This window comes from Pistacia vera, unplaced genomic scaffold (assembly GCF_008641045.1).
Source record: "Pistacia vera cultivar Batoury unplaced genomic scaffold, PisVer_v2 Contig691, whole genome shotgun sequence".
NCBI classification, from domain to species: domain Eukaryota; kingdom Viridiplantae; phylum Streptophyta; class Magnoliopsida; order Sapindales; family Anacardiaceae; genus Pistacia; species Pistacia vera.
Genome location: NW_022196547.1, coordinates 134668 through 157565, shown reverse-complemented (window position 1 = coordinate 157565; position 22898 = coordinate 134668). Strand labels below are relative to the sequence as shown.

The 22898-nt window shown below is 34.3% G+C and overlaps 1 pseudogene; it reads left to right on the top strand.

Annotated features, from left to right (window-relative positions):
- Window positions 1–2669: 2669 nt before the first annotated feature.
- On the top strand, window positions 2670–14528 carry LOC116113834 (annotated as a pseudogene).
- Window positions 14529–22898: the final 8370 nt, after the last annotated feature.

Genomic DNA, 22898 nt, shown 5'->3' with positions numbered 1-22898 from the left:
ATATTTAACATATAAATATATTAGAGATTACTATAAATTTTGTATGGATAAATCTATGATTTTTTACATTTATTAATTTTATATAATATTCTTTATCTTTTAAGACTTTTATGGATAAATATATAAAGTAATTTTTGTTGGGCTTCATACTTTGCTTGTTCGGTGGGTTATGTATTTAATTTCCATTTCTTTTTTCTTTTTCTACTTTTTCGATAAATAAATAAAAAACAAATTGTTTATTTGAGTGCCATTTATAAACTTTAAAATTAAAAATAAATATTGTTTTTATATATGTATAACCAAATATGTTTATATTAAGTTGATTTTACCATTGATACTTTTATGTATTATTATTTTAAAAACAAAGTAATTTTTATTAAAACTATTTAAAACAAAATATGGAATCAAAAGATCAATAGATAAATGATATACAGTATATCTTAAATAAATAGATAAAGATATTTTCACAAAATATTTAACATAAAAATATATTAGGGATCATTATAATTTTATATGAATAAATGGATAAATTTTTTACCTTTATTAGTTTTGAATAACATTCTTTATTTTACTATAGCCCAAGTTGACCCTTTGAAGAAAATATTTGGTTTCGTCTTGCACCGAAGCAATATATTTCAAGAGAAACCTAACAAACTTATGAAATAAGGTTGAAAAAGTATCTTCAAGAGATTATCGAGCACATTTTTATGAATTGTTGATTACAACATATTTTGTAAGTATTATGAAACATGACGAATCTCATTTTAATTACAACACTACAAAGTTCCAACATTTCAAACAAAATCCAATAAAATTATGAAATTGTTATGCTTGATGTGTTTTTTGAGTGTTGTTGAGCGACCATCGAGCCATTGATGCATTGTTGATAACAATTCTAGCGCAATTAAATACATTAGAGAACGACATATCTGAGCTATCGTAATAGACAAAGGAATGGAACCCTGACCCATCCCGCCTACCAAGCTTGTCAGAGTGGAACTCGATTTGAACTTGGGAACATTGTCAAGACTGAATGAGCTCCCTTCCATTAGGCCAAACCCAGAACGGCACCACTTCTTTTTTTTTTTAATAAAACAAAAATAATTTCTTTTGTAAGTCCAAGTATAGTTACTTAATTTGGGACAGCTCCATCAATACCCAAAAACAAAAGTACAGAAAATAAAGATCCAAAGCTCATCTTAGATTTTTTTTTAATTGTTATTTGAATCACACTAAAATGATGATTAAGTCTCATTTAATTTAATTTAATTTTAGTTGTATTTTTATCGTCATTGAAATTACTTAAAACACCCTCAAATATATTTAAATTTTCTTTCATAAACCCATTTCCATCCAAAATAATTATAAACTATTGTAAGTATGTAATATTTCAACTTGAAAATTGCTTTTATATGGTTGCTATTTTTCTAAAAGAAAAAAGAAGAGAAAAGTAAAGAAAAGGAGGGTAAAGGGAGAAATAACCATTATGGTTTTAATAAAATTTCAAAAAAAGGTGAAAAATGCTCTTCTTAAAAAGTTGAAATACCAAAAAGACCCCTGTGTCAATTAACTTTAACGGATAAAGTTAATGGAAATAGGAGTTAGGTTCCCATTTCCCAAATCTTTCGTTGATTTTGTAGAATCGTCGTAGATAAGGGGGGTTTCTCCGTGGGTACATATGGTCATGCTAATCTTGCTTTTTCTATTGGTGAGAATAAAGTAAAATGAGATTTGGAGAAAGTTAAAATATAATGAGATATTGGAGAAAATTAAAAATTCTGAAAATAACCCATCATATTTGAAAAATTCAATAATAAAAAAACAAATTGAAAATGTTTCGACAATAGTGAAACGGTAGAAATACACAAATCTTTCTCTTTTATATTGATAGTAGAAATTTTTCTTTGATATTAAGAACATTTCCAAATGACTTTTTATATGACTAAACTTTTTATTATAAAGAGTCTATCCATAAAAATAAGAGTCCAACATACTTTTTATTTTTAAAATATAACTTAGAGAGTGAGTTTGACTCTCTATATTTAGAGAGTCAAATTTCACTTTCTATCATAATTTTAATTTATAAACTGTAAGTTCTTATGCATTTAATTGATTAATTCTCTTTCCCATTAAGTCTCTTTCTTAAAAATAAAGAGTATCTTTATTAAAAAATAAAGAGCATCTTCATTAAATTTAAACGGTCTATTGAATTTGAATAAAAATTGTATTCTTTATTTAAAAATTAATGAAGATGCTTTTTATTTATATGAAAAATGCTCTTCAAAATAAAGAGCACCATTGGAAATGCTAGTAGATATATCTTAGATTTTTGTGACAGAAATTCACTATCTTTCTCTTTTATATTAATAGTAGAAATTTCTCTTTTATATCAATAATAAATATTTCTTGTATTTTTAAGTTATTGAACTATGATTGTTGATGTATAGTTTAAATATAAAAGCATCTAACTCTCATTGACAAAATAAGATGTTTTGTTGAAAATTATACTAAATTAATAAATACCAAGGGAAATTGAATAATTTCTAATTTATAATATTAAATGAAAGTGAATAATTGATTTTCAAAAAAAAAAAAAAAAAATCCCTCCAAAATATGTTATTTACACTAAATTCCCCTAATTAATTTATTAATTTTTGAAACACCCGGAATCCAAAGCAAGAAAATATACAAAACAAAGACAATGCAGCGCGTTGGGATATGTTCATTGTATTCTTTTGCTTTACTTTCATCATTAGCTTCATTTACTCCCAAGATCACACGGCTGTTCTCGCTATCGACGTCGTCAATGGAGGCAGCGAACTCACAGTCACCGCGGCCGCCGGTGGCCAAGAAGGTAGAACACGCGATGGAGATGTTCGGTGACGTCCGAGTCGACAACTACTACTGGCTCCGTGACGACTCTCGCTCCGATCCCGACGTCCTTTCCCACCTCAAGCTCGAAAACTCCTACACTGAGTCGCTCATGTCCGGTATATCACGTGCTCTATATTTTCAACATTCTGTTGTTTAATCCCACACGTGCACTATTTCTGCTCGTAAATATGCTTGACCCACCCATTTGATACTTCGGTTTAAAATTTAAATTTGGACAAAATTATTTGTTTTTATTATATTTTATACTCAATTAAGTGTGATTTAAGGGTTTTGTGTTAGAATTATGACGGTACGTGAAATGAAATCCAATTGTTATGATTTGAATAATGTTGTTCTTAAGAAAAGGGGTAGATTCTTTTTTTCTTTTTTAGGTATTTAGTAGAATAATTTTGATTTTTTTTTTTGGGAATTCCGTATTTCAAATTCATATTAAAGCATTTTTGAGTTTAACAATTCTTTCTTCAGGAAGGAATTTTGTGTTCTTGAGATATTTTTATTTCAAAGTTGCAAACTCTATTACATATAATGAGGACAATTCCTCTTAGCCTATTCTCCATGATATCAGAAAATTATCCGTATGAAAATCCATGTTGTAATTTTTTAACTTTGGTTATTTTAGTATTGTCATGTTACTAGATCATTATTGATGTTTCATGTTATCAACTATCGATATTGCAATTTGGACCTTCAATTTTGTGGTATCAGCCTCCTCAGCTGTTGAGAACATTTTTTTTTTTTTTTTTTCTTGTAAATATAAATTCTGGATTTGTAAAACAAATGGTAGCCGACAACACTTGGAATGCCCCGACAATTTATGTGTTGCGAAACATAAAACAATCGAGGGGATATTTTTGTAGTGGGCTACATCATAAGAGTTTAATATAAATTGGTAACCTTTTCTTTTGAGATGGTTTATGATTGATGAAATGTATGAAACTCTTTTAGGAACAAAAAAGTTTGAGGATGAGTTATTTGCTGAGATAAGAGGAAGAATCAAGGAGGATGATATATCTGCACCAGTTCGTAAAGGGCAGTATTACTATTATCAAAGAACTTTAGAGGGGAAGGAGTATGTTCAGCACTGTAGGCGACTCATCCCTAACAGTGAGATTCCACCCTCTGTGTATGATACTATGCCAACAGGACCTGATGCTCCTCCTGAGCATGTTATATTGGATGAGAATTTTAAGGCTGAAAATCACGCTTATTACAGCATTGGTGCTTTCAAGGTTGAGAAAAGTTTTTGTGAATGTGTTTGCTGTATCTAGCTTTTCTGTTTCTTAAAATTTTTATTTGGTTTAGGTTAGTCCAAATAATAAGTTGGTGGCGTACACTGAAGACACTAAAGGAGATGAAATTTATACTGTTTATGTCATTGATATAGAGACTGGTGCTCCTGTGGGGAAGCCTCTAGTCGGCATAACTTCAGAACTTGAATGGGCTGGTGATGAAGCTTTAGTTTACATCACAATGGATGAGATCCTTCGGCCTGATAAGGTATATGATTATTCTGGTTTATGTCCTGTATATGAAAATTAATTTCCTTCATATGCTTCTCCTTTCACATAAAAAGATAAAAAGAAAAAGAAGAAGAAACAACCAAGTTGTTAGACTGTAACATTTACGATGCAAATATTATAATCCAAAGATTTGTCCTGATTTTGATTTCATGGAAAGTTTGTTCTTGGAACACATGGCATAGGTACCATTGTATATATATTGTGTGTGTCTAGGTTGCATTCATTAGTCCAAAAATTTTAGAGTGTATGAATCTATTGTTTATCCTCTTTTTCTTTCTCAGACTCTCCTGTGGCATATTTATGAGATAGCAAGTATTTTTGGGCACAATTGCTCTTATCCATGAGTTGTTGTGCCTGATACTGCTGGTTCAAAATTTCAGTGTTATCCTTGGAGTATATGTTTGTTTTTATGAAGTCACTGTATTCTTGGTAGTGCTTTGTTTTAATTCATGGCAATCTTATGCTTAGCTATGATCTGATCTTTGAAGACTTTGGAATTTTCTGCCACGTATGTGGGACTAACATGCTCTCTGGTTACTTATAAACTTTGTTTACTTATAAAAATTGTTTTCTTTTCGTCAGTTAAGTATCAAATGGTTATTATAATATAATATAAATCTTTAGCCTGTTGCCCTGTTGGTTGACTTTCTGCATGGAGCCCAGAATTATGATGTTTGGGTTTGATTGCTAAGAAAGTGAAATTACTCATATTATGTATTTTTCCTTTTCTAGATTTATGACTTTTTCTCTTGAGCTAGTTAGAGTAATGGCTTAGTTAATGACCAATAACAGGTGTGGTTACATAAGTTGGGAGCAGACAGTCGAGTGATACTTGCCTTTATCAGAGAAGGACGATATGTATTCTCTTGCTCTTGAAGCTTCAGAGAGCAAGAAATATTTGTTTGTGGTTCTGAAAGCAAAATTAGCGGTTCGTGTTCTATCTGATGTTTCCAAGCCCGAAGAACTGAGGTTGTGACACCTCGTGTAGTAGGCATTGATACATCAGTCAGTCATCGAAATATTCTTTATAAGGAGGAGAAGTGATGAATCTTCAATTCAGAACTACTAGCATGTCCTGTGGAATATACATCTGAAACTACGGTTTCTATTCCACACAGGAAAGGTAATATGAATTTAAGAGTTTTTAGCAGATGGAGTTATTTCCAAACGAATCTGTGAGAAAGGAGCTTGTTTTTTCTAACTTTCTTGTCTTCAAATTGAAACTTGCTTTTATGTTGTAGGAATATGACAAAACTTCATCTGAATCTGTTTCCTGGTGAAATAACTTGAAGTGTGTTCTCAACATTTTCTCAATTAATTAAGAAATTTGAAAAAGGAATTGAATGATGTAGTACATTGCTGTGGTGCTTTTTGCAAACTTCTAGGTAAAGCAATCCTATTCTTTTTGAAAAGGCATATGAAGCGTAACATGTTGTTACTTTCCATCTCTCAATATTTGTACAGGGTCACCCTTGCAGTGAATAATACATTTTTTTTTTTTCAGCGTAAAAATTCAGGACATACAACTTTTTACTGACCATCTTGTTGTGTATGAGCGTGAAGTGGGTTTGCCGAAAATTACCAATATCGTCTTCCTGCTGTTGAAGAGCCACTCATAAGCCTTCAAGTGGCTCGTCTGTGAGTTTATTGACCCTATATACTCAATCGACCCATTAGAATCACAATTTTCTTCCAGTATTTTGCGGTTTTGGTATAGCTCATTGAAGACACCTCCCTGTATATATTATGATATGAATACAGGGACTTCTGCTTTGAAGAAGCTTGAAACAGTAAGTTATATGAAGAAAGGCAACCATGAATTTGGTTTTTTAAAATTCTGTGTTTGTTGCACATTTCTTGTGTGTTGTATATATGCATAATCATTATATCAATGAAAATCATACAAATAAAGTTTGCCTGAACGTGTCAAATATCTAGCTAGTTTTTGAATGTACCATGAGGATACCTGAGAAATAAACTAGAAACTTCATGCTCACACTGCATCTAAGAACTCTGCTTTTTCAATAAATTTTGACAGACCTCACTTCAGTGTGGGGGATTGATATCAATAATCTGCTCCCTAAGATTTTATCCGTTTTTGTAATTTCATAAATATGTATTTTGGGGTTATTTTGTGTTTGAATTGTTTATAACTGCTTTTCCAAACATTTAAGAAGTCAATGCTATAAGAAACTAGTGGAAGTATAGGTGGTCAAAAGTTTGTTTCCTTCTCCCCTCTCTCTTTCTTCTACACCGTCTATTTATCTTTTATCCTAGTCAGTTTGTACATACATGAGAAACTAGCAAGGAAATTTCCAATACCTTACCCAGATTTGATGTTAATGAAGAATGGGTGTCACTATGTCTAAGATGAATATTTGTGAATACTAAGTTGGTGGGATGTCTCATGCATTTTTTTTTTCTTTGGTGGGGTGGGGGGGATAGAGCTATGATATTATATGAAGATAATAAATGATGTGTTCAAATGTGCATTGATTTGTACAAAACCAACATGATTGTAGTGTTATCTGAAATTTTTACAAAATTAAGAGTCCTGTATCCAAGAAGCTCTTTAAAGTGTGATGCATTTATTAAGTTATATTTGCTGGTGGAAATTGGTAAATAGGTGGATTTATCATTTCTTTTTTGGTGTTTGAAAGGGTAGATACTTATTAAATTGTCTTCATGCTTCGAGTAATTCTCTGAACATGCATAACTGATCTCTATTTACCTATTAACTCTGTTTTGTTTCCTACACCTCACATTGAGCACCCTTGTCCACTGTTTAGGTCTTGGGGGGTTTTGATGCATCAAATATGTTACTGAAAGGAAGTGGGCCACTGCTTCAGATGGCACCCGATTCCTTATCCATTGTTTATCGGAAGAATCTTGTGAAGCTGGATGGTTCGGATCCATTACTACTTTATGGCTATGGCTCATATGAGGTACTATTCAAATCTACATAGTAAATACTTGCTAGTAGAATTAACTGAATTTTTGTGTGCTGTTTTTTTCAAAATGTTGTTACATTTGAATCATGTTGGGTGTAGAGGTGTCTGACTGGGTATCCACAGTAGCCAAAACAACGCAATCCTTAGAGCCAAACTAACAACTACATATGGTGAATTTGTCTCCATCTAACCATTATAGACGTGAATCAAAAAATGTTTAGCTGAGAACTTCAGCTGCTCAAGGCTTCAGCGTCAGCTGGTTTCTGCTTTCTCTTGCTATTTCATTCTTATTGAAAAGATTATGTCTTTTAGGGGGAATAAGAAAAACATATGGTTCATTTCTCAATCTTTCTGACTTCTCCTACGGAACCAAGGTTGTAAAGATTGAGAAAACATCATTCACAACCACTGTTGTCTTGTGTGATAGTCTTGTTTTGGGTTTTTGTTAGGTCACTTGGATTAGAGAAACGAAAGAACTTTTGAAGATTATAGAGGGGAAGATTTTCCTCTCTTTTGGGACAGAGTTAGATTTCTGCCAACTTTTGGGTTTCTATAATTTAGAATTTACAGATGCATTTCCTTTTCTCCATTTGTGCTAATCTGGAAGTGGCAACTCTTTTCTTTAGATTGTTGTTTGGACCTTTTTGTAATTAGATGTCAAGCTTTTAGTACATCTTTGTACCTTGATTCTTAGGTAGGTTGAAATTCCTTGGAACGCATAGAGAGGTTAATAATGGGGCTTTTTTCCTGTAAATTGCGGATGTTCCCTTTCTTTTTCTTCAAAGACTTGGGCATATTTTTCTTGCCAAATCACCCAAAGGATACCTAACACATACAGCATGAACTTTCTTGGCTTTCTCTCCTTTACCAAAAGCAGAAACATTTGCTTTATGATATCATTACATTTTTCTTAAACCCGTCTATTTTAGCTATCCTGCATAGATGACCCCATAAATTACTGCCAAAAAGTAGTGAAGTAAATGATGAGTGGTCTCTGAGATATCTTTGTATGGCACATTAAGAGGCAAATAAGTTAATGATAATCAACTTTCTTTGTACAATGTCAGTTGTATATACTGTACTGTGAGCAGGGCTCTCAGCAAAGATTGAATTTATGTTGGAAAATTAGCTTTCCATGCTCAAGTGAATTGCTTCAATGCCGCACAGACCTGGCAAACGGGGCTGGGCCGGTACGGGTTGGGTAGCACGGGTAACAGGTAAAACAGGTAGGGTCTACGGGTCATTTTTTTCACGGTTAGGAAAATGCATGACCCATCCACCCGTCGACCGCGGTCACCCGTTTCTCACATATATTTTCACATTTATTTTATCTTTTTTCAAATAAAAGTAACCCATCTCCTTACCCTCTTGCACGAGACCTTCCCTCTTCTTTCCTCTTCCCAATAAATTTCCATCTTCTCTTTCCTCATCCCAAATAACATTTCATCTTCTCTTCCTCTTCCTAATTCAAATTTCCATCTCCTCTTTTTTCTTCCCAATTAAAATTTCCAGCAATTACACAATCAAATACTGGACTGAGTGTTAAAGCCTTTGCTATCTCCCTATTTGCAATAGCTTTCTTCCTTGCTTTTCGAAATGAATTGGAGAAATGGCCAATGAGCATGAGAGAGATGGCTGCGTGAGAGTCTGAGAGAGATGGCTGAAATAGGAGAGATTGAGAGAAATTGTGTGAATTAGGAGTAGGGATGGGCATTTGCCTCAGCCCCACGGATCCAGCCCAATGGGCGGGAAATCCCCAAAAATATCGGGATGGTCCTCAGGGAGGGGTTTGTGCAATCCTTGTCTCACCCCGTCAACCTCGCTCTCGTGGAGCCTCGGCTTGCCTCGCCCCAATGCACCTTCTTTTATTGAGAATTTTATGTTTTTTTTTTTCCTTTGCGAGATTGTATAAAGTTAGAGTTTAAATCATAGTTTTAAGTAATGTATCTAAATTTATGATATTACTTTTATATACTTTTTAATGTTTGTTTTAAATTTATAAAAAAATAATTAAACGAGGGAGTCTAATAATTAAATATATGTATTATTACTTTGTGAATTTCTCAAAATAATAATACATGACCCAAAAATAAATTAATTAGACTATTACATTTACCGAACCAATATAAGATATATACAATTGCTTAACGACTTACAAATACACACAATTCAATTATTCTGGTAATTATTAATTGATCAATTAATTTGATGTTAAATTAATCAATGTTGGAGATTTGGGATAGTGAGATTTGTCCCTTTCACAAATGACAATTTTTTTAGTTGTAGTGGAATAGTGTTTTATGAATTAATTCATCAATTTACTTATACTAAATTATTCTAAGATTGAATTTATTTATATTAATTTTGTGAAAAATTAACTAATTTACAGGGCTAACTAAGCTTAAGTCTTCATACAATTGAATAATTAATCAATTTACCTAATAAATTATGTTAAGATTAGATATAGATATATTTATTTTATGAAAAAGTAAGTAATTAACAGGGTTGATTAAGCTAAAGCGGCTAAGCCTTCATACAATTAAATAAGTATCAATTTACCTAGTAAATTATGTTAAGATTGAATTTAATTATATTAATTTTATGAAAAATTAAGATTGAATTGTTGATTTTATATTTTCTTACCTTAAATTCTACTTCTTTAATGAATTAACTATTGAAATTAAATAGTCAAATTGTCAAATATAACACCTATCAACGCGCTAATTTCCCACAATTAAAATATTTACAATAATTTAACATTATTGTCGTAGGAACATGCGGAAAGTTTCGATCCCTACAAGGCAAAAATTCTCGATCCCCGTGGGGGGAATTTCCTCGTGAAGCCCTGTTCATTGGACCGAGGACGGTCATGAGAGTTGTCCTCACTAGCGGGGACGGGCCGGGGACTATTATGGGAGTGGATATCGGGGACGGGGAACGGTTCCACGGCCTCGACCTGGCCTGTGCCCATCCCTAATTAGGAGAGATTGAGAGAAATGGCGTTGATCTGTGACCATGAGAGAGATGGCAAAAATGGAATTGGGTTTGGGTGTTTAGTTAATTGAATTTAGGGTTTTAATTTTTTAATGTTTTTTTTAAATAAAATGCGGGTACCCGTGTTACCTGACCCACCTGCATTTTTTACGGGCGGGCCGGGTATGGGTAACTTTTATACAGGTAAGTTTCAGATGTACCTGCTCGTTTGATGTGGGTAACTGTTGACCTGCACCTATGGGTACCTTTTTGCTAGGTCTAATGCCACATTACAATTTTCCTGGCATATAATCTCTAGCTTACGATTTGCATTAGTAATGCTAAAATGGCCCAGTGACTGCATCAGATCTGAAACTTTCTTATTTCTCTGTTATTTAGGTTTCTTAAAGGTGAAACTCCAATCTCATATTGCTATAAGAAGAAGATATAAGTAATACAAGCTTGAGTTGAAGTACTCTTGCTACTGCTTAATCTGTATAAATGGGAGAAAAGTTCACACAGCCATACATCTTGCACCAATTGGGTGACAGCTTTGTATGTTTTATGAAGCTAAAATACTCCATAGATATAGCTTTTCTGACATCTAATTCCATTGCAATTTTTTGGCCACGATACTTTAATGTTTTCATTGGAACATTACCATACTTTTCCCTGGGTGCATTTCTTTGTCTCCTCTTCTGTAGAACATTCTAATTTGATGATTGATTTTGCTGTGGTTTTTAATCCTTAGTTTTCGTTGTATTTTCGATTGTAAAATTATAAATGGTTATTCAAGTAGCTGAAAATTTTCACTAGAATGTCCTTATTATCATCATTATTTTGATGGCACGTCCATAGAAGTTAATGGACCTACTGAGAAGTCACAATATAGTCTTTAAGTGATTATTCCAATCATGACATCAGTTGATATATTGGGAAATTGCTTGACATTTTGTATTTTAAACTTTTTCCTTTTGCCTTAAAGCATACTTGTATCATCCATCTATTGGTGAATCTTCTCAGTTGATTGGCCATGCATTTTGGCATGGAGGCATTGTCCTGTCAGTACATCTTGCATTACATGATTTATCTGAACTTTCTTTGTGCTAAATCTTCTTTTGTTGTGACAGATATGCATTGATCCTAGTTTCAAGGCATCTCGACTTTCTTTATTAGATCGTGGTTTCATTTATGCAATTGCTCACATACGGGGAGGAGGTGAAATGGGGAGGCAGTGGTATGAGAATGGAAAGTTGTTAAAGAAAAAGAATACTTTCACAGATTTTATTGCCTGTGCTCAGTATGTAATAGAAAACCGGTACTGTACAAAGGAAAAGTTATGCATTGAAGGAAGAAGTGCTGGGGGATTGCTTATTGGTGCTGTCCTCAACATGAGACCTGATTTGTTCAAGGCTGCAGTTGCTGGAGTCCCTTTTGTAGATGTTCTGACTACAATGCTTGATCCAACTATCCCTCTTACAACTTCGGAGTGGGAGGTATTGTATTGCCTTTTTAAGAATTTAAGTATCTAAAAGTTTTCATCAATATCATCATTTAGAAACGTATGCAATATCTGGTGGTTATTTGTCAGAGTTCTTGTTGGATTGATGCTAAAAATCTGACTGATAGCACTATTTTTCATTTTTCTTTTTGTCTGTGATGGAACTCCCTGCAATCAGTGAACCACAGCAACACACACAGAGCACACAACCAAAGAATATGCACGAAAGAGAAAGAAATGGCAGTTTTTATTAATTGGAACTAGGATAGCATAACAGAGCAATAGAAATAACAAGCAGATTCCCAAAAGTTCGAGGAGCTGGGGGCCTCCCAAACAAGCCTATGAATAATATTGTTGATATCCCCTCCTCCCTCACTTTCTTCCTTTTTATAAGCCCTTAGTCAGTCCCTTAACTAATTGACAGCTAGGTGTCCATTTCCATAACAACCTTCCCCTGTACGTGTCCCTTTTCATAACAGATTTCCCATGTACTAACCACCCTCCTTGCACACCTCATCATCGCCTACCAGACTCACACTTAATGTACCCTTGCCCCTCTTCCTTCCCCTGCCCTTGGACTCATAGGCCTTACGTATGGGAGGTCTAACAATCTGTAACATTTAATGACAGACAAGATAGTTCAGATATTGGATACGATCACTTCTAAACCAGCATATGAAACATCTTATTTGCATGGGGTTACCTCATCCCTTTAGCTTATTTCAACTCTGGCTATAAATTAACCAGAATATGGCTTTTAAATATGCTATAAATGTTCACGCAATTCAGCATCAAAGTTAAACAGTCTAAAAAATCTATGTATCTCAGATCAGATACACGTTAAGAGTATGAATTTGTATCTATATTCGGTTTGATTGGTGTATTTAAGGCTTCTCTGGTAAGTAGAAGATTTATCACATATAGACAACCCAAGAAAGGCAATGGATAAGAAACTTACCAAATGCCAAATTAGATCATTGGTTGTTGCCTTTCTATCAACACTCATGACATTGAAGTGATACATAGTCAATGTTTTAAACCTACATAGTCAATTTTTTAAACCATCACACAATTTGAAGAGCTGATTGTTTTGAAGATTAGTTTGGTGATTTTTGTTATAACGAGTTCTGCATTTTTCTGCTCTGTATGTACTTTGGTGCTTCTATTATCTTGTTTCAATAGTTTCTTCAAGATCTTAATTGACATCCGCAGGCTGCTATTTTGAGCCTGATGCATTTTGTTCCAAGTTCTACTGCTGACTTACTGCTTCTAAATTACATTGTTTTGTTACTGTAGGAATGGGGTGACCCGAGAAAGGAGGAATTTTACTTCTATATGAAGTCATATTCCCCTGTTGATAATGTGAGTACAATATAACTTTGCATGACCTTCGTTCTTCTCTTGATTTTATCTTTGTTAAGTATTAACTATTATGCTATTAGCTTTGGCTCTTTTTGAATGTATTGTTTGATATGTTACTCAATTATTTTGGTTATATTTTGGCTCTGACCTATGAATTGTATTATGCAGATTAAGGCTCAAAATTATCCTAACATTCTTGTCACTGCTGGTTTGAATGGTGAGAATAAAAGTCCAAATCATTGGGTTTCATGCATTGCCTCTAATACACATATCTATGGTGGCATCAAGAGCCAAATTTTGGGATTAGCGAAAAACGTTCTCAAGAAAATCTTTAATAGCCTTTTTTTTTTTGGTTGCTGTCTGCTATGTATATCTGTTATGTTATTATGGTGTTATGCCGCCACTTAGGAAGTATGGATTGGTACTTAAATTAGTTTTGGCCCCTCCCTTTCCCTGCATCTCATGGATAAAAATAAAATAGTGATTAATTGCATACTGTTCCTTGAATTTAGCAGGAGTGATTTTGATACTTTTATTACTGCAAAATCTAATCGCTGCTTTATCAAAACAGATCCCCGTGTTATGTATTCAGAACCTGCTAAGTTTGTGGCAAAACTGAGGGATATGAAAACTGATGCTAATACGCTGTTATTTAAATGTGAACTTGGTGCTGGACATTTTTCAAAGTCTGGGAGGTAAACTACTCAGTTTTAAAGATTATTTGTGAAGCAGGATTTCATTTGCATTATATATCTGTAAATGGTGATTGTGTATGTGTTTTATTAGTGGAGTTCTTTATCGTGTTTGATGTGAGTGAATATTTATGGTTCAAACATACGAGAAATTAGAAATCATGGGACTTGGCATACCTGGCGTCTCAAATAAGCTGAAACCATGTAGTGCTTCTTTATGTGGAGGCATAGATTCCCCCACAGTTGTCTTCACCACGTACATCTTTCTGTAATTATTTATCTAGTTGTGATAAATAATTTTGTAGATTTGATCTTGTTTTTATTCGGATTCTTTGACCAGGTCGAATGGTTCTCTTTGGTATAGTAATCACAAAAAATAATTTGTTGCAGATTTGAGAAGCTTCAAGAAGATGCATTCACATATACTTTTATAATGAAGGCTCTATACATGATCCCTGGCTTTGGTTCCGAGCAGAGCTAGTCGAACCAACACCATTTCTGAAAGGAGAATCAAGTTTATTACGCAAGATCAGAAACATGTATTGCCATTGCTTTGATGGAACATGAGATGAGACTTCTATTCAACTAATACTTTCATTTGAACCGATGATTGATTCTTCAACCATGCAGCAACTAGCGAATGCAGCAACTAGCGACTGTAAGTTTAAACACACCTCCTATACTTGCCTTTGGCAGTTATTTTAATTGTCAACAAATTTTTTTAGTATTATAATTTTAATTCTGTGATCTTTTCTTCGTCGCTAGTTGTCTTATTCTTCAACGCACTTCACTATCTTCCACTTGGAAGAATCACCAAGCAATTACTTTATCAACGAGTTTTCATATCTAATCTGCAAGTGAGCTATGATATTTTATAATTTTTCTTTAAAATTTTTATACTCAATATCCAAAAATTTCAGTGTTTTTAGGGTATGAATATCTAACCTTCGCACGCTCTTGAACCGTTTAACATTGTCTCTCTTTGACAATGAAGATTAAACCTTACCATTCTCACATGAGATTCTCATAAAAAAACCAATCCCGATTCAATACAACTAGCTATTGCATTAATTTTCACAGCAAAAACGACAGTCCCATTTGAGCAATCTTCACAACAATATTCTGTCCAATTGAGCTCTTGACATCAACATTTGCTTGCATAGAAGTTTTGTGCCATTGCTTGTTTCATTGATTCATACAAGTTTTCAATCATTAGTGATGAGATATTCTTCTCTCTATAGAAAATTGAAGGGAAGCCTTAAAAATCCATAGGGGGAAGAATAAGATTGCGGTTTAGTCATGTGAATATATAATATCATTCAACTGCCAAGGAAATACACTAGCGTAGCGATGTCAGTATTGCAAGTGATCGTGGTGGTTTGTTTAGTTTTTGCTTTGCCAGGGCTAATATTGCAGAGGTGGCGAACGGTTGCGACGGCCATAACCACAGTGGTTAGCTCAAAGTTTGTAGCAGCACAATCGGGCAGCTGATAAATGTTCATTGTTAGAATGATAACATATCTGATTTAAGAATAATACTACAGTTACCGAAGGTTGCGCACCGAATCTGTACACCGAATGACGTGACAAAATCCTACCGTTGATTCATTATCAGTTAATATTAATCAACGGTAAGAATTTTGTCACTTCATTCGGTGCACACATTTGGTGCGCAACCTTCGGTGGCTCTATCATTTTTCCTGATTTAGAGTTTGATGGTATATAATAATATTGGTTACAGGTATACTAACTTACCTTGCTAGGAAATTAACATATTCAAGGGATGGGCATTGCAAAGATTAGTACAATTTTTGACAAATTATCCCAAATTAAACTAAATATCATTAAAATGATTTGTTGTAAACATTATAAGATATTTATATCATTATATAATACTCAATACTCAAGTAAATCAATCAAATATATAATCATCTATTATTATTTACAACAAAAATGGTCATTAACATTGTTTTTACATAATAAAATCATCGTCACCCCTTTTTTCTTGTGGCCGCATGACAAACCCTTTAGTCACTAAAGTTAACTACATTCAGAGGATCTTGTGTTCGAATCGCATGAGAGATGCTTACGATATTTGTGCAATTACATTGGTTTATTAAACAAGCTCTAATGTGGATTAGATATCTTAATTACCTAAAAAAAAAAAAAAAAAAATCACCATCACCCATAAAAAAGAGAGAGAAGAACAGAGAGTTATAATAGCAAATCTATATCCACAATTCACGTTTAATGGAGTTGATAAAAAAATTTAGGAAGGCAAGGAGTGGTGAAATGAGAGAGGATTAAATGCAATGCCATTCTCCATGTGGAACACTATTCAGTTTCCGTAAAATATCTTCTAAGAATTTTCCTTACAATTACTGTTAACGTTGTCACCATCTTTCTTTAAAAAAAAAAAAAAAAAAAAGCATATAATTATTCCATCCAATTTAATATCTTAATTTCTTATTCAGGTTATGCATTCATTCTATTGGTTTTTGTGGGCATGTCATCATTTGAGCTACTATTGCATAATGGCCGACCCATTAAATTCACAAGGCTTCAAACCAAAAGGAACCAAGCTGGCCTATGACATTTTGGTCCATTGCTGCGTACCTTGTATCGGTTTTCACACAACGTACGCTGAGGGCTTGTGACTCTTTGTTTCTTGTGTTTCCAATTCTAAGCATTCTCAGAGAAAACCACTACTTTCTCTTTGCTTAATTGCTTTCAACTTTTCCTTCTTCTTCAATTTCCTTTTTCAAAAGCAAACTAGACAATGATAGTGGGAGAGCTCTTGTTGTCTGCCTTCCTCTCGGTGTTGTTGTTCGACAGGTTGGCTTCTCGTGAGTTGCTGGACTTGGCATGGCAAGATGATTTAGGTTCAAATCCTAAAAAAGTGGAAGAAACATTGAAATTGATTGACAAGGTGCTCAGCGATGCGGAGAGGCAGCATCTTGACAACAGGGCTGTAGAATTTTGGCTCAACAATCTCCGAGACTTGGCTTATGATATGGAGGACATACTAGATGAGTTTTCGTATGAAGCTCTACGTCGCAGATTGGGGCCGATTTATGTTCAGACTCTTAGTAGCAAGGTACGAAATGTAATCCCTGTTTATTTCACTAGTTTGAAGTTTAATGTCCGGATGAAGTCCAAGATAAAATGTGTAATTAGCCGGTTGGAAAAACTTTATAGACAAAGAATAGAACTTGGATTGGAAATAAATTCTGGGGGGAAACCAATTTCTGATTCTGCATTAAGATCAAGACAAGAGAGTACAAGTTTGCAATCTCGAGGTGGAGTTTATGGGAGAGATGAAGATAAAGCTAAAATACTTGACATGTTGATGGACAAAAGGATGCCAACTTTCGTGTGGTATCCATTGACGGAATGGAAGGGATTGGAAAAACAAATCTTACTTGGGAAGTTTATATCAGTGTTTTAAAACCTAACCCGGGGTAAAACCCAGTAAAGTTTTCGGGTTCCGGGTTGACCGGTTTAACCGGTTTGACCGCTGGTCAAACTGGTTGACAAAAAATTTTAAAACTCAACAAATACACCCCTAAAAATTACCTTCAAGTCCTACATGTTTGAACTTTCTCAAACACACCCCAACTAAAAATCGACCGGTGACTGATCGGCAGCGGCGACACCCCAGATGCAACCCCAATCTTCCCCTGAGCCTATTTCCATTAAAATCTACCCAAAGTCTGGCCGAAATAGGTTCGATTTCGGCCAGATCTCACCGACGCCGGCGTGGGTATTCCAGGCCAGATCTCATCCACCTGGCGCCTACAAACCTCCCCATCACCCAGGAATTACTCCCCTATTCCTCCTGACCAAAACCCACCTCACCCCACCCCCGTTAGCCTAGCCAATCGCCGGAAAAGTCCCATTGTTGCCGCTGCCAAGTTTCTTTGATTTCCGGTCGATTTACTCACCGGAAATCAACGACGCCACCACCATTGTATTCACTGGACCTTAGTCTTCAAAAGCCCTAACCTTCCGACCGTCGATTGTTCGCCGATCATCCTCCCAAATCTTAGGGTTTGGGGGTGAATCGGAAAAGTTAAACCCGACCCGTTGAAGCTGCCGGGTCCCGGTTAAACCGGTTCAACTAGCTGGGTCGGGCCGGGCTGGGTTTTAAAACAATGGTTTATATTAACAAGGTAGTGGATTGCATGTTTGGGATAAAAGCATGGATTTGCGTCTATGAGGACTTCGATGTTTTGAGAATCTCAAAGGTACTTCTTGAGTCAATTACCTCATCTTCTTGCAGTCCAAATGATTTGAATGAGGTGCATGTTCAACAGCGAAGGGCGGTTAATGGAAGAAAATTCTTGCTAGTCTTGGAACTTTGAATATGACTTGTGGGAAAATCTAAAGTCTCCTTTTATGGAAGTAAGATAATTGTCACGACACGTGAAGCAAAGGTTGCATCGATGATGGGACCGCTTTAACATTATAATGTAAAGGTTCTATCGGATGATGACTGTTGGTCTGTGTTCATGAAGCTTGCATTAGAGGGTACAAGAACAGATGCATATCGAAGCTTGGAATTATTTCGTGAGAAAGTTGTTGAAAAGTGTGGGGCAAATGATTAAAAGGCTATATTCGCCTTGAATTTGATTAAAAGGGCATGTAGTTTTTTAGTCTTTATTAAATGACTTTATTTTTATTAAGACAAACAAATAACAATTAAACACTAATCATGGTTTAATTAGGATTAATTAAGTATTATGTATTTTTTTTAAAATTATAATATGTCCCCAAAAACCTGAAATTCTTGCAAACAAACCCAAACATAACATCATCTTCTTCTTCTTCTTCCTCCCGCCATTAACGCATCCCTCCCCTGGTTGCTGTTTATTCTAAGATTCGTCTACATCTTCTTCTTCCTCTTTCCTCTACATTTTCTTCTTCTCGCCATTAACACTATCTTCTTCCTCCACCATTAACATCTTCTCCGTCACAGATCCACCTCCTCCTCCTCCTGACATCTCGTCCAGGTATGTGTATCTCCCCTTTCCATTTTATATTTCGATTTACAAAGATTTAATGATGGATTGGGTTTGGGTTATGATTTTGATTTAGTTGTTTAAGTTGTTGGGTTGTGTTTGATGTAATGTAAGTTGAAAGGAGTGAAATTTGTTGAATATTTTCTTGCATTGTGGGTAGTTGGGGGTGGTAGCACCGATTGTAGGTGGAGATGATTGAAAATATATTCTGGATCTGATGGATTGCTTGAGTGATCTGGTGTATCACTTAAGCGATCTGGTATGTCGTATAATGCAATAAATTGCATATCACTTAAGCGATCACGTATATGGCATAAGATCGCTTAAGCGATCTTCTTTAAGTCTGGTATATGGTAGCAGATCACTTAAGCGATCATGTTTATTTATACCAGATCGCTTAAGCGATATACTAGATCGCTTAAGCAATCCAGTAAGCGATATAGCAGATCACGTAAGCGATACACCACATAGCTTAAGTGACTCTGCAGATGCTTTTTAAATTCTATTAACCCTTAATATATCAGTTAATAATTTTTGTTTTCTTGCATTATAGATACTTGGCCATTATTAGACATGGGACAAGTTTTCTTAGGTGTTGAATATTTTGGTGAGTGGGTAGAGGAAGAAAGTTGCTGGAAGTGGATTGGAAAGAGAAAACAAGTTAAACCAATTGCGGTGAGTACAAAAGTTAGTTTTGATGATTTGATTGATGAAATCATTAGAAAAGGTGGGTTGAGTTGCTGACGTAGTGATATAGTTGTGAAGTATGTTTTAAATAAATTTTTTAAAACATATGGCTTCTACCATCACAATAAATTTTTCATCACAACAGCTATATCTTGTAAATGTGTGATGACATTACATTTGTGTTTTGAGAAGCTTGAATAAATCATCCTTTATATCATGTTAAATAAAATTAATTATTTTTAACTTTCATCCATTTTAAATATTATCAAAATAATTGTTGTGTCAAATCAATCAATTTACTGAATTAGTCACGAGTGAGCTGTAAAAAGCAACACCAAGCCCAAGGTTACTACAATTTTCAGTTTCATTTGAACTTTTTTAGTAAAGTAAATCTTCAAAAAGCTTAATATTTTATAGAAGGTTATAGATGTTGCATGAAAAACTTATTGTGATAACAAGAGCTGCTGTTCATAGTCAAAAAATTTCTGAAAAATTCTGGCACTCTCTCGGTCTATTGAGTACATAGCAGATGGTTGCAGAGTTCAATTTTATATAAATATTATATTTATTTATATATTATTTTCTTGCCAAGAACTAACAAAAATAATAGAATAACAATAGATTATTCAGTTTTATGTACGGTTCTCACTGACAAAGATCGAAGTGTTATTTTCACAGTCTATTGAAATGAAAAAAAAATTATTAATAATAATAAATATTAAATAAAAAAGGACTAACAACAGTAATAGAATAACCGTAGATCATTTAGTTTTATGTACGGACCTGTAACTCTACAAAACCATCTACACAAACAATTTGTTGACTAGTCATTCAAACTTCGTTTACTCCTTAAAATAACAACTCTTTTTAAAATCAGACTGAGAAGAATCTCAAAAGAGTGTAATATTTATCAATGCTCTAAAAATTTCACCGTCTTCTTTTTCGTCCATATCTCAACTCTGAAGTCATTTTCTTGCTCGAACTCTTAACATCTTTATGTTTCGAAGAAAGAAGAAGAAGATATGTTCACTAAGCTTGCATGATTATCTAGTTCTCTTCTACCCAAATCTCTACCCTTGAATTTGAGAATGATTATTGTAAAGTACAAAGGAAATTAGGCATAATCGCTTAAGTGAAGCGGGATATTGCTTAAGCAATCACAGCTTATGTATATTGGATCGCTTAAGTGAGAGCCCACATCGCTTAAGCGATCCTTAATTTAGAATGATTATTAAGTATAAAGGAAATTAGCCATGACCGCTTAAGCGACGTGGGATATTGCTTAAGCAATCAAGGCTTATGTATATTGGATCGCTTAAGCGAGATAAGACATTGTTTAAGCGATCCTATATTTGAGAATGAATTATTCCAAGTACAAAAGGAAATTTGCCTTGATCGCTTAAGCGACGTATGTTATCGCTTAAGCGATCCTTAATTTAGAACGATTATTAAGTATAAAGGAAATTAGCCATGATCGCTTAAGCAACGTGGGATATCGCTTAAGCAAGACAGGACATCGCTTAAGCCATCCTGTATTTGAGAATGAATTTTCCAAGTACAAAAGAAAAATTTCCTTGATCGCTTAAGCGACATGGGTTATCGCTTAAACGATCATGGCTTATGCATACTGGATCGCTTAAGTGAAAGCGAAATCTGAAATCGCTTAAGCAATCATGTAATTAAGAATGAATTATTCCAAGTACAAAAGGAAATTTGCCTTGATCGCTTAAGCGACGTGGGTTATCGCCTAAGCGATTATGGCTTATGCATGCTGGATCGCTTAAGCGAGATCTAAAATCGCTTAAGCGATCCTGTAGTTGGGAATGAATAATTCCAAGTACAAAAGGAAAATTTTCTTGATCGCTTAAACGATCAAGGCTTATGTACACTAGATCGCTTAAGCGATCCGTAATTTATAATGATTAATAAGTATAAAGGAAATTAGCCATGATCGCTTAAGCGACATGGGATATCACTTAAGCAATCCTGTATTTGAGAATGAATTATTCCAAGTACAAAAGGAAATTAGCCATGATCGCTTAAGCGACGTGGGATATCGCTTAAGCAATCCTGTATTTGAGAATGAATTATTCCAAGTACAAAATGAAATTAGCCTTGATCACTTAAGTGATCACGACTTATGTATACTGAATCGCTTAAGCAAGGTACGACATCGCTTAAGCGATCCTATATTTGAGAATGAATTAATGGAGTACAAAAGGAAATTAGCCTTGATTGCTTAAGCGATCATAGCTTATGTATACTGGATCGCTTAGGCGAGGTATGACATCACTTAAGCGATCCTATATTTGAGAATGAATTAATGCATAGTACAAAAGGAAATTAGCCATGATCACTTAAGCGATGCGGGATATCACTTAAGTGATCATGGTTTATGATACTGGGTCGCTTAAGCGAGGTCTTAAATTGCTTAAGTCATCCTGTATTTGAGAATGAATTATTCCGAGTACAAAGGAAATTTGCCTTGATCGCTTAAGCGACGTGGGTTATCACTTAAGCGATCATGGCTTATGTATACACAATTTAGAATAATTATTAAATATAAAAGAAATTAGGCTTGATCACTTAAGCGACGCTGTGTATTGCTTAAGTGATCATGACTTATCGGTACAAGATCGCTTAAGCGAGACATTAAATCGCTTAAGCGATCAAGCGAATTTCCTTCTGTAGAATAATTCATTGTCAAATATAGGATCGCTTAAGCGATGTTCGATATCGCTTAAGCAATTCAGTATACATAAGCCATGATCGCTTAAGCAATATCCCGCGTTGTTTAAGCGATCATGCCTAATTTCCTTTGTACTATACAATAATCATTCTCAAATTCAAGGGTAGAGATTTGGGTAGAAGAGAACTAGATAACCATGCAAGCTTAGTGAACATATCTTCTTCTTCTTTCTTCGGAACATAAAGATGTTAAGAGTTTGAGCAAGAAAATGGCTTCAGAGTTGAGTTATGGACAAAGAAGAAGACGGTGAAATTTTTAGAGCATTGATAAATATTACACTCTTTTGAGATTCTTCTCAGTCTAATTTTAAAAAGAGTTGTTATTTTAAGGAGTAAACGAAGTTTGAATGACCAGTCAACAAATTGTTTGTGCAGATGGTTTTGCAGCGTTATAGCTCTGTACATAAAACTAAACGATCTACGGTTATTCTATTACTATTGTTAGTCCTTTTTTATTTAATATTAATTATTTTTTTCATTTCAATAGAATGTGAAAATGATACTTCAGTCTTTGTCAGTCAGCACCGTACATAAAATTGAATGATCTA